Raw genomic sequence first — 13,877 nt, forward strand, 5'->3', positions numbered from 1 at the left:
TGTCACATGTGGTGTATTGAACTGGAGCTGTGTATGGAGCTGATTTTTAGTTCAAGGATGTAATATGAAGAGAGGGTGCACCGACCATCTCATACAGCTACTGCTTGCATTAGGTGTTGAGGATATTCCTGTCCCAAATAAGGTGGGTAGGAGGGACGCTGCGGACACGTGAGAAGTGGATCTAACGTTGCAAGAGAGTCGCTCTCATCTGCGTACATGGAGCCTGGAAATGGTGAATGGGCCACGGTACAAAAATCAATCGTAGCCTGTGACGTCTGTCATAAAATAAAGTCGAGCACAAGTTCGGTGGCTACTTAAAAATGATTTCTATATTATTTTAGTTAACATCAAGTATCGCGTGTGATTGTGCCTTGTCAATTCAATCAAGCACAAGGCCACATGAATTAACATGTATTACTATTTTATGTGTGATTATGATGTATGAGTGTGCCAAAGTCTTACTTGGCTCAATAGATTAAACAGTCGGTATTCGCCACGTTGAGTCAAATTGAGTAGATACTAGATGCATAATCCATCTATCCTCTCAACCACCCGTTGTGATTAGTGGTCATTAAATTTATGAAAAGATAGTTATTAGTGTTTACTATAGATTGCAGTATTGAATGGATCGTAAAGTGCATTAGAGATGGGGATCAAGAAAACCGAAGTGACATTCATACCCAATTGAGATAACATTGTTGTAGTCCAAATGGTGTGGTCTTCCAAATCTTACACCTTTAGAGAAGCACTGGAATGAAAAAATAGCTTCATACTTGTGCAGGCTTGGGGACCTAGCTTTGTTTAAATAACTACAGGAGGGAAAAGTTTGTAACCCATTGAAACTCCTCCTCCTAAAAGGGTTCATACATTTTAGGTTTCCTAGTCCACTAGAACACTCTGCGTGTAACACAATTTTAATGCACCACCGTTATACGAAGTGAGACTAAACATGGTCATGAATGCCACTAGCCTTAATAACATAGATTAAGGATAGGGAAGTTTAGTATGAGAATTATACACGTAGTGTGATCATATATGCATATCCTCAAGAGGTCCTATAGCTTTCAAATGTCTCCAATGAGACAAGGCTTTATTTCCACTTACTCAAAATAAAGTATGCATGCTTAAGGAGAAGCAAAAGCAAACTTTATGTCAAAATCATTAAAAAAAAAAAAAAAAAAAAAACTTTATGAATGACATCTTTATACATGTTTGTGTAAAATGGACCACACTTAACTCCCACTAACTGAATACATGTCGGATTGATAACTCTCATGAATGTTACATGCTTATAAAATAGCATGATATGCAACCCTTTAGAGTGGATTTTCAATCATCTTCTTAGAGCTAATGAACTCCATAAATAATAGACTATTTTGAACTCTTTCCTCTACAACGAGATACTCAATGTCGATATACCACAACCTGAATGAATACTTGTTGTTGCTTGAGAAAGAAGTTATAGTTGAGTTATCACAAAAGATTCTCAATGATTTTGAGATATGCTCTAATACCTGCAAATCCGAGAAGAAACGTTGTGACCATAATGCCTGATTTGGTGCTTCACAATAAGCAATAAACTTAGCTTCCACAATGGATGAGGTTGTCGTTAACTTTATTATGCTCTTTCATGACACAACTCTACCAACTATAATAAAGATGTAGCCCAAGGTGGACTTCTTAGTGTCAACGTAACCAGCATAATTTATGTCTTAGCATCCAACTAACTCCATATAGTTGTACCTTTTATATGTGAGTCTGAAACCCTTTATTCTTCGCAGGTAATGCAACACCTTCTTTACAGCTATCCAATATTGTATTCTTATAGTTGAGAGATACTTGCCTAATATTCCAACTGTAAAAGCAATATATAGCTGCATATAGACTTAAGCATACACGATGCTCCCTTGCTGATGCATATGAAAAATATTCATTCATATGATTCTTTTCCTAATTATTTTTAAGACACTGAAACTAACCAAATTCATCACTATTTTCAACGGGTGATTGTCTAGGATCACATTTTGTATGGCATACCTTTTGGGTACCCTATCAACATAGGCCCTCTGTAACAAGATAAGCAGTTTGCTTGATCTGTCACAACACATCTCAATGTTGATGATAGAAGAGGCATTGCCAAGATCATTTATCTCAAATCTTTGAGAGAGAAATTTCTTAGTATCACACATAATCACAATGTCATTGCTAGTCAACAAAATGTCATCAACATATAAAATTTAATGACAAGCTTGCTCCTATTGATCTTAATATAGATGCACTCATTCTTAGAGTTTTCTACAAAACCATATGAGGAAATCACTTCATAAAACTTTAGGTATCACTATCGTGACGCCTGTTTCAACCTATAGATGGATTTCTTGAGTTTGCAAACCATATGTTCTAAGTCATTAGCTGTGAAACCTTCAAGTTGTAATAATATATACGCTATTATTTAGATCTCCATTGAGAAACGTAGTCTTTGCATCTATCTAGTGCAACTCTAGATTCATAATAGCCGTAAGAGCTATTATGATTCTGAATGAGTCTTTCTTAGATACTAGTGAGAAAATCTCTTTAAAATTAATGCCTTCACATTAATTAAAATCCTTGGCAATAAGTCTAGTTTTATATCTTTCAATATTATCATTGGACTCTCATTTGATTTTAAATACCCATTTATAACCAGTCGACTTTATTCATTTGAATAATTCAATAAGATCTCAAACTTTATTTTCTGTCATGGATTTCAACTCATCCTTCATGGTATTAATTCATTGAGAGGAGTTAGAACACTTTATTTGTCCTACGTAAATGATTCAGGACCTTTTCCACCTTTATATCAAATGCGTGCTTCTGCAAATATACGATATATTCATCTGGAATCGCAGGGCTCTTTGTGATTTTCTTAATGGCTTACCTTATTGAGTTTGATTTTGATTTTTCTTCTTCAGTGGGTTGTATACGAAGTTTAACATGGTGATCTGCAGTGATTATATGCTCAACTATAGGAGTAATACCTATGTAGTCTAGAATGACTGTGATAGGGGATCATAGTCCACTCTTCCTCGAATATAAAATTCTTAATGTTCATGCTCCTATTATTTTCAGTATCTTCAATGAACCTGACATTATCAGTCTCAATAATCTTGATGTAATAGGAATGATAATAGAATCGATAACCCTTTTGCATTTTCTGGGTATCCTATAAAGAAGTCGTTTATGGTTCTGGGATTGAGGTTTCTTTCATGTGGTTATATGCTTTAGCCTTAGTAAGACATCTCCAAATATAGAGATATCAGAGACTTGGTTTTCTCCCATTCCACAACTCAAACGGAGTTTTCTCTACAGCCTTGTCGAGACTCTATTAAAGCTATTAACTATGGTTTTAATCGCATACCTACAGATATTCTAGCAATGTTGAATTGCTCATCATCTATGCACCATATCCATAAGGGTGCGATTGACTCTTTTAGGTACATCGTTCTGCTATGGAGTTCCAAGTATGGTGTATTGGGTGACAATGCCATAATCTTATAGCTACCTAGCAAATGGTCCTATATTGCAACCTGGTTCCTCATATTTGTCATAGTATTCACCACCACGGTCAAACCTAATGACTTTAAACTTCCTATCAAGTTGATTTTTAACTTTAACTTTATAGATTTTAAAAAGTATCCACGATATCTAATTTCTCATTTATAAGATAGAGGTATTCAAAATGAGAGTAGTCATCTAAAAAAGTAATAAAATATTTATGTCCACTCTAAGATGTTATAGGGAATGGACTACAGATTTTCATATGTATCATTTCTAAGAGTCCTACACTCATAGTGTAACGACCTTGGAATTTTGTGCTAATCTTTCCTTAAGTAGTTGTTTTTGGGGTAATTAGCGCTCTACTTGATTGCTTGTGAAATTCGCATCAATCACTTTAAATTGTATCTGCATGGCTCTAAACGTGCAGATTAGTGAGCGCTACGTTACTCTGAAATCTGGGATCCATCGCTAAATCCAGTCGTTCTGGGGATTTTTTGGAAGATCTGGATCGGACCTAGACCGCGCATCGAAAGTCCGATGGCGATGATCTTAGGCTGTTGCGGTCACTGAGTTGGGCTTGGTCTTCACCTCAAAAATCAAGTCGATCTGATGTTCTGGGTCGATTTGATTGAGTTCGGAGTGAAGAGTGTGAGAACGGTTGGAATTTAATAAGCTTTTTATGAAATGAGTCGTGTCACCTGCGCGACGATTTTAAGCTATCGGACCGTTGGATTTCGACCCAATTTCACCCTCGAATCAGGAGGTTGGCCCGGGCATATCCTAGTGCTTGTGGACTTGATGAGATTTAGTGACCGTTGAATTGAGTGTGGTCGCCACGGTTGATCTGTAAAGCCGTACGAAAACTCAGGCTGACCTAGATCCATGGTCGGTGAGCTTAAGTCCGACCTTTCGTGGTTATAGGCCCACCGGAAGTGCTTCGTTGGATCGAGAAAGGCGTACTTTGGTTATTACCTAAGTATACCTTGACCATAGGGTTATTTCCATCATTTTAAGGCCTATATATAGTCCTTAAACCCTAGCTCTCATTTCCATACGAATTTTCTCTAACCCTAGCTTGGAAAGAGAGTGGAAAAGAGAGAGTTAGTGAGAGAGATTGGTTGGTGAATCACCTTGATTCTTCCTTGTTCTTCTTCACCTTTGAATCTTCACTTTGAATCGTTCCTCTGACGATTCTGAGTTCTTTTTGGGGTAATTTAACCTAACCCTAACATGTGTTAGAGCTTAGATTAGACTTGGTGTTGTTGTATCTCATTTCTATCCTTATTTTAGGGTATTCTTGCGCCGTTGACGAAGACAACTCGTCTAAATCAGTTCGGCGGTTCTTTCTTTGCTTAAGGTGCGGACTTTAAGTGTATAGGTTATGGTTTTCAAGGCTTTCAATCCCAGTTAGTGATTTATTCTTGTTATGGATGAGATTTCACATGTCAAATGTTATGTTTGCATTGCTTTCCTGATATGCATGTGCTATATTGAGATTTGTGTATTCTAAGTGTATTTATAAAGTACCGTATACGTATAAAATACGCACTTGTGCTTGCCATGATTATTGGTCATGTATGTATGCTAGATGCATGTATGACAACTCCTTGGTAAAGGGAATTGTCTAAGTGCATGTATTCCAACATACGTCATGTATGTTATTCCTTGTATGCTAAGTGTTTGTAGAAATGCATGAATGACCTAAGTGTAACTGATTACACTAAATGCAGGCGTTGAGAAGTGGTTCTCAATACTTCTATGGATGCGCATGATTTCCCTTATGCATTTACATTCCAAGTTATTTAAATTCAAGCATCTCCTATGCTTACATTTATGTTAAGTTGATATTATTCAGATGTGTATGTAACATGATTTGAGTTATTGTTCCATTACTGTTTTACATTCCATATGAATATCTGTCGTAGTGTAGGATGTTTGGGACTATGCCTTAGTCCAGGAAATCGGTAATTGACCCTTTGGTCGTGGTTGAGATTGCTTTCGCCACGTGAGACGCATTAGACGAACCGGAGTCGTATTAGAGTTGGCGGCAGTGGTTTGGCCACGCGGAGTGTTTGCGCACTCTATGTCGTTCAATTCAACGTGCGCTCGTGCTAGTCGAGTTCGTCAAGTAACCCGATTGTCCGATGTATGTTAACCATGTATGGACGCTACTGCTTGAATCTAGGGTACCGAACTTACCAGTGAAATCCTAATAACCATGGTACCTGATCCGCTAAGACTCATGAGCCGGACATGGTGGTATGGGACACCGTGGTCGAGCTGTCGGCCTACGCTGGGTGACGAGCCTCCCCGTAGTGACCGGTGAGCAACTAAACTCGTGAGCCGATTATGGTGGTATGGGACACTATATTCGTTTTTGTCGGCCTACATTGATTGGTGACGAGCCCTTTGTAGTGACCTCGAGCATACCTGGATACCACAAGGAGGTGACGAGCCGATCGTGGTAGTAAGGGCATGAAAGGCGTGCATTGATTGGTGGCGAGCCCTTTGCTACGACCTCGCAACTATATGATCGTATGAGATGTCTAGGATTGACGACCCTAGTATGGATCACTGTTTGGATGATGATATGAGGAAGGTATCTTAGCTTCCCAATCTGACTTGTATGAATTGGACTAATAACAACTTGGTAATCATATCCATGCACCGCATTTGCATGTGCTTTGTAGATGTGGCGCACTTTGAGGCGATGTCATGCGTAACGTAAGATGAAGACGGCGAGGGTGTACGCGTGAGGGCACGCATCATATTGCATTCATACTTGCATTAACAAGAGTACTTAGGATTTATTTAATTGTCTTGCTTTATCATTACTGTTTGATTGAGCTGATAACATGTTAACCAGTTTGACTTATTGTTCCGAGTTGATCACTCACTCCCACGTTTAGGGGCGGTGTTTCACACCCACCGGACTGTCTTAGGCCCCGATGTTGCAGATGTGGATGCGACGTCGAGGCAGAGCGGGAGCCTGGATGACGACGAGGCCGCCTTCTCCTATATGCGGTTTTCGAGACGGGTTCTAGCGAGCCTCGATCTGTTGCGCGGATCTATGGGATTACTATTTTTGGGAACCGAAATGATGTAACTTGTACTTATAAATTTTGATAAATAACACTTTTACACGATCTGGTTGTATATGTAATTCGAGGGACTTACACTTGTACACATATTTTACTATAAGTCTTCCGCTTGCTTTATTCACTTACCCCTGAATCATATCTGCGTTTTGGCTTAATCTATCCAATGTTTATGTGCTAATACCGTCAACATACATCATTCATTAATTATGTTGCATAAGTGATGTTTTGGAACTCGGGAGCTGAGTTATGCTCGACCCCGAATTTCAGGGCGTTACAAGTTGGTATCATAGCATGATCTGGATTAAACCGGACCTGGGTTATGGTCACACACCGCACGTTGTCGCCACGATAGTGTAATTGGGTGCGGGTCTATCATCGCTTTGTGTTTGTGCTCAGTAGTTTCTATCGGCGAAAGTTTACTGAAAAACCTTTACCGAGATCGAGTCTGTACCCTTACCTGATCACACACAGCGACCCGAAACCTGTTCTAGACCCTCTATTAATGAGTGTAGATGGTCTACCCTCCCATTATTCATTTTTAAACCTTCCAGAAATCGCTGTTTGTATCAGATTTCTGTCAGAATGACCCGATAAACTTCAAATTACACAAGGGGCCAATCGGGGCATTTTCTGTGGGACCCAGGGGGGGAACCACATCATTTGGACCAAGGAGGACCAGGAGGACCTCGCCAAATCGGCGAGGGATCGCCGGTCGCCGGGCCAGGCGGGCCGGGCCGACGCGGGCCGATCGTCCATGAGGCTTGTGTGGCCCACCCCTCCACGGTTTCCATTTTAAAACCCTTCCTTTCATCTATTTCCTTCACAAAACCCTCTTCCAAGCTCTCCTTTTCTTCAACAACCTCTCCAAACTCTCTCAAATCTCTCCCAAATCTTCATCTTCCTTCCATTTTCGTGCAAACCCATCACTCCATTCTCAAATCTTCCATTCCATTGCTGATTTCTCCATCTTTCCCTCTCATTTGAGCCCTTTCATTCCCTTTTTGGCTCATAGTTGTGTGGAAGCTTCACCATCTTCCTATTTCTCTCTTTCTCTCATTTCTCATGGCCCTCTTTGAGATTGTGACGGCCATCTTTTCCATTTCTTCCCTTCTTTCCTTGATGGGGAAGAAGAGAGCGCCCGTGGATGAGCCGCTCAACCCGTGCACGGAGGCCGAGAGGTGCCACCGCGAGCACGTCCGCCACTCGTGAATTTCAGACCAAGCGGGACCTCGATCCTCGAGCTCCTGTAGTAGGACCTTGTTGGCGGAATTGTCGCATGGAGTCTATGAGGGGCGTAGAGTCCTTTTTGAGGCTCATGTTGATTCGCGGCTCTTTGGTGAGTTCTTCTTGGTGGATCGCCTAGAAGGGTCTGGTTGGTGTCACTTGTTCGACGGCGAGTATCGCGCGAATGCTAGCTCTGTTCGGTGCTTCTTTGCCAAAATTCTGGATCCTTCGCTGGATCCTCTGGAGTTCAATATTCCCTGTGGTAGCTGTCGAGTTGGATTTGTCATTGTTGCTTTGATTTCCCGACTCTTGAATGTGCCACTTGGGGAAGTGCATGCCAGCGAGAAGAATGTGGACAGGGTGCGCGAGAAGGATCGTCGCACCCGATACTTGGGTAGTCGTCTGGTTGAATGGCAGCCGAATAAGAGTCTTTGGGCTTCTCACATGACGGACGACTTCCGTTTGCTTCACCACATCTTTACGTTCAATGTGTATCCCGGGTGGAGCAACCGCAGCGAGTGTACGCGCCTGATGGTAGATTTTCTATATCAGGTGGGGCAGGATGCGAAGTTGTGTGTGCCGACGTACGTCCTGCGCCAGATTATTCTCATCGCTCGTTCGAGTAGACGGACCGAGTCTCTTCCCTTTGGCCGCCTCATTTGCAAGATTGCACATGAGTTTGGCTATAGGCTTGGAGCGGAGAAGCCGGTCCCTGTTCGTCATCTCAACTTGAGGACCCTTAAGGCGATGGAAGGTTGGTTACGTCGGCTTGCCTCGAGGGTGAGGCCGGGTCGAGAGTGATGATGAGAGTTATCTTTGAAGGTGGTGCGGAGTCGAGGAAGAAGCGAGCAAGACGAGGAAGAGAGTGGGGCACAAGATTCGAGTGATCGCTCTCCTCTTGTGGTGCCAGAGCAGGGCGCAGCGCAGGTTGCCAGGGCCGTCTCGTACGGCTTGAAGAAGGGCAAGGTGCTTTACGCCAGGAGATGGTGGATCTTCGAGGCTTGGTTAAGCACAAGTTCAAGAAGATGTCCGGACTTTGAAGTCTATCCAGTGGTGCTGGCAGGAAAGGGGTGCTCCGCCTCCGTCTCCTGACTCCGACGAGAAGCATCGTCGTGCCCGACTTTGCTTTGTTTGGTGTTTCTTTAAGAGTGTAGACGTTGTTGGCTTGTAGTTGGAGTAATTGTATAGTGGTATCTTTTAGTGGTTGTAGTAGTTGTGGTTGTTTGTAGTGTTAGATGTTGTTGTTTTCATGCTTTCCTAGTCGTGATTCATGTATTTCTCTGCACTACTTGTATTGCGACGATTTTGATTAATGGAATGCATGTGGTTTGTTTTGGTGTTGTGCTGTTGTGTTGTTGTTGTGTGGATGGATTATGTGACTTAGAATCTGACAGGTTGCATCCTTTGATTTAATGTAGGGATGCCTCCTAAGGGTTCGAAGGCTTCGGCCCGTCTTTCTCTGATTGAGTCGCTTGCTGGGGTTCCTCCCTTGAGCGATAGCCAGTCAGATCCGCAGGCGGGTCCATCTCGTGTTGGTGTTGGGTCGACACCTATGGCTCCTCCAGTCACACCCTCGGTTCCTGAGCCGAGCCATGCACCTTCATCATCCATATGGATCCATCTTGGTGGCCCACCGAAATCTCATATGGTCCTCTGTTTCTTATCGCAGCGGCAGGAGTTCCTCTCCTTTGAATTCTATTCAGTCAGTAGGGGCGACTCCACCTGTTTCACCTATGCCTCCATCCGGGAGTGCCAGTGCCAGTGTTAGTGCCAGCGGCACATTCGAGCGATTCCAGCGCTTGAGACCTCCTACTTTTGCGGGTTCTCACAGACCCGAGGAGGCCGAGTATTGGATTGACCGCATCTCTAAGATGCTGAGGCCGTTGCACTGCTCTGAGGTCGAGCAGGTTGAGCTTGCCACCTTCATGTTTGAGAAGGAGGCCAGTTTGTGATGGGACAGTGTGCTTCGCACTGTCGAGGAGGACTTCGTGTGGTCGTGGCGGGCGTTTGAGGCGCGCTTCCACGAGAAGTATTTCCGGTTACGTACCGGCATGAGAAGGAGAGTGAGTTCCTTCGCCTCAGTTAAGGAGGGTTGTCGGTTACGGAGTATGAGAACAGGTTTATTGAGTTGGGGCGGTATGTTCCTTTGATCTGGGTGATCGGCCGATGAGGATGCGGCGTTTTACTGAGGGTGAGACCCGAGATCCGATCGAAGATTTGCTGTGCGAGCATTTCTTCATATGCGGAGCTAGTGAGCATGTCCTTACGAGCAGAGCAGGACGGAGAGAGCGTCCCGCATGCGAGCACCGATGCCTCTTAGGCCGCGACGGACTTTCAAGGTGCACCTTTCCTTGGCAAGAGGCCGCGTGTTGATTCTCCTCCTTGGCGTTCGCGCCCGCTCAGCAGATGAGAGCGGATTGAGATGTTCTTATTGTGGGAAGGTTGGGCACTTGGACCGTTTCTGCTTTTCATGCGAGCAGGTGGTTTTACTCCACCGGAGAGGGTTAGCCGTCCGATGCCTCGGTTATTTCTCCTCCTCCTCTTCGATCGGCGCAGCTCATCCATCCTTGGACTGCGGTTCAGCTTGAGGCCACCTCGGCCCCATGGTTCCTCGTAGAATCGTCGGCGAGGCTCGTGTTCATGCGCTTTCGGCTGAAGCGCCTATGTCTGACTTGGTGCCGAGGTCCTTTGAGGTGACAGCGCATATGGAAGGTATTCCCGTTTCTGTGCTAGTGGATACAGGGTCCACTACTTCTCTTATTTCTTATGCGGCAATTAGGCGTTTGGGTTTGAGATCTGTTCCTATGCAGGAGTGACGCTTACTACCGCTACGGGGATGTCCTCTGCCTTGGGCAAGCGTTGTATGGATTGTTTGGTCGATCAGGGAAGTGGATCGATCCGTGTTGATTTGCTAGTCGCACCGCTTTATCACTACGATGTTATTATGGGTCTGGATTGGCTCACGAGGATGCGGCTGAGATTGATTGTGAAGCGAGATCGGTGACGATCCATGGACCTGAAGGCGAGATTGTTACTTTCCCGGTTCAGTCAATTACCCTATTCGTATTGATTTTTATTCTTCTCTGTTGGAGAGTTCGCGAGTCGGCGTTGGTTAGCACGCTGGTAGTTCGGGAGTTTGAAGATGTGTTTGAGTCGATTCTGGATTACCTCCTCGGCGTGAGATTGATTTTGCTATCGATCTTATGCAGTGCGGCGCCCATTTCTTTACCCACCTATCGGATGCCTCGAGTGAAATGGAGGAGTTGAGGAAGCAGATAGATGGTTTGCTAGAATTGGGTTTTATTCGGCCCAGTGTGTCTCCTTGGGGAGCACATGTTTGTTTGTGAAGAAGAAGGATGGTTCCTTGCGATTGTGTATTGTTTATCGTTGAAGTTGTGCCGTGAAGAATAGGTACCCTTTGCCCAGGATAGATGATCTGTTTGATCAGTTGAAGGGGGCACGGTACTTTTCGAAGGTTGATCTGCAATCAGGGTATCATCAGTTGCGCGTCAAGGATGAGGACGTGCAGAAGACCGCTTTCAGGACTAGCTTCGGTCACTATGAGTTCCTTGTGATGTCGTACGGTCTTATGAACACACCGGCTGTGTTCATGGATCTGATGAACAGGGTGTTTTGGCCATTCTTGTTCCGATTCATCATTGTCTTTATCGATGACATCTTGATTTATTCGGCGAGCCGGGCAGAGCACGAGGAGCACTTAAGAGCGGTTTTGGGTACTCTTAGGGAGCATCGGCTTTTCGCACGAAGTGTGATTTCCGGAAAGAGGAAGTCAAGTTCTGGGACATGTGGTGTCCAGGAAGGTATAGCCGTCGACCTTGCCAAGGTAGGTGCAGTGCAGGACATCTCGACAAACATTCTTGAGGTGAGGAGTTTTCTTGGCCTTGCAGGTTATTATCGACGCTTTATTCGGGACTTCTCGAAGATTGCCGGACCGTTATCAAGGTGACACGGAAGGATTTGAAGTTTGCTTGGAGTGAGCGGGCGGAGTTAGCTTTTCAGGGCTGAAGGACAAGTTGACGTCGCCCCTGTGCTAGTATTGCGAGCAAGGGTTAAGTATATTATATATACGGACGCCTCTCGCGTTGGTCTGGGTTGTGTCCTTATGCGGAAGGACGGGGTGATTGCTTATGCTTCGCGTCGATTAAGGAAACACGAAGAGAATTACCCTACGCACGACCTGGAATTGGCAGCTGTCATCTTCGCATTAAAGCTTTGGAGACATTACCTTTATGGTGAGGAGTTCGAGCTCTTTTGCGACCACAAGAGCCTTAAGTATATTTTCACGCAGCGTGATTTGAATATGAGGCGCGCAGATGGATGGAAACATTGAAGGACTTCAAGTTCGATGTTTCTTACCATCCTGGTAAGGCGAACCTTGTGGCGGATGCGTTGAGTCGCAAGAAGGCTTTGGAGTTTGCGGCTCCGTTGATGATAGCCGAGTGGGAGATGTTGGAGTTCGTGCGCGATTTTGAGCGAAGCTTACGGTGGTTGAGCCGTATGAGGTTATCGCACACATTCGTGTATGGCCACTTATCGATGACCGGATCGTTGCAGCTCAGGCGGATGATGAGCTTTTGGTGAAGATGAGGCGGCGGGTTGAGTACGGATGGGAACTCATTTGGAGTGTTAGTTACGATGGGGGCCTACGTTTTTCGTGGCGGTTATGTGTTCCTAACATCCCTGACTTGAGGCGTGAGGTTCTCGAGTTAGCCCATAGTTCTAAGCTTGCGATGCATCCAGGTAGCACGAAGATGTATCGAGGATATGAAGAGGTCTTATTGGTGGGACAATATGAAGGTCAATTGTTGAATTTGTTTCTCGTTGTCTCACGTGCCGGCAAGTCAAGGCAGAGCATCGCCGACCTCTGGGTTGCAGCCCATGCCCATAGCGAATGGAAGTGGGATTTCATCTCTATGGATTTTATTTATGGGTTGCGACGAGAAAGGGATTTGACTCTATTTGGGTGATCGTCGATCGATTAACGAAGTCGGCGCATTTCTTACCGATCGAGTCACTTACTCTGTGAGACGAGTTGGCTAGGTTGTATATCGAGGAGATAGTGCGTCTGCATGGAGTTCCCATGGAGATTGTGTCGATAGAGACACGCGTTTTACATCTATCTTACGGACTCGTATCCGAGAAGCGATGGGTGTGGCGAAGTTCGACACGCGTTTCATCCCATAAGCAGATGGGCGGACGGAGCGCGTGAATCAAGTCTGGAAGATATGTTGCGAGCTTGTGTTTTGGATTTCAAAGACGGTTGGGATGATTGTCTTCATGCCGAGTTCGCGTATAATAATAGTTTCCGGCGAGTATCGGTATGGCTCCCTTCGAGGCGTTGTATGGTCGCCGTGCAGAGCACCACCTGGGCAGAAATTGGTGGCGTAGTTTGCTTGGCCTAGAGTTGGTGCAGGTGACTTCAGAGAAGGTCGACATCATTCGACGTCGACTTCTAGCAGCGCAGAGCAGGATGCTGATACGTGGCGTCGACCGCTTGAGTTCGTAGTGGGAGATCATGTTTTTACGAAGGTCTCTCCTATGAAGGGAGTTTTGCGGTTCGGTAGGAAGGGGAGCCGACGCCGAGATTTATTGGTCCATTTCAAGTTACGGATCGAGTGGGAGCGGTAGCTTACCGCCTTGCTTTGCCCACACCTCTTGCGGGCGTGCATAACGTATTTCATATCTCTATGCTGAAGAAGTACGTTCCTGATCCTTCGCATATTATCAGTTGGGAGCAAGTGCAGTTAAGTGAGGATGCCACTTATGTACTGCAACCAACACGTATTCTGGATAGAAAGGAGCAGGTACTGCGTAGCAAGGTTATCCCTCTCGTGAAGGTGTTATGGTCGCATCATGGCGTAGAAGAGGCTACTTGGGAATCTGAAGCTGAGGTCAGGAAGACCTACCCTCTGATCCTCGAGGCTTATATGAAGGTATGAATTTCGAGGACGAAATTTTCTTTAAGGGGGGTAGATTGTAACGACCTTGGAATTT

The sequence above is a fragment of the Magnolia sinica genome, chromosome 10 (genome assembly GCF_029962835.1).
Source record: "Magnolia sinica isolate HGM2019 chromosome 10, MsV1, whole genome shotgun sequence".
Lineage (NCBI taxonomy): Eukaryota > Viridiplantae > Streptophyta > Magnoliopsida > Magnoliales > Magnoliaceae > Magnolia > Magnolia sinica.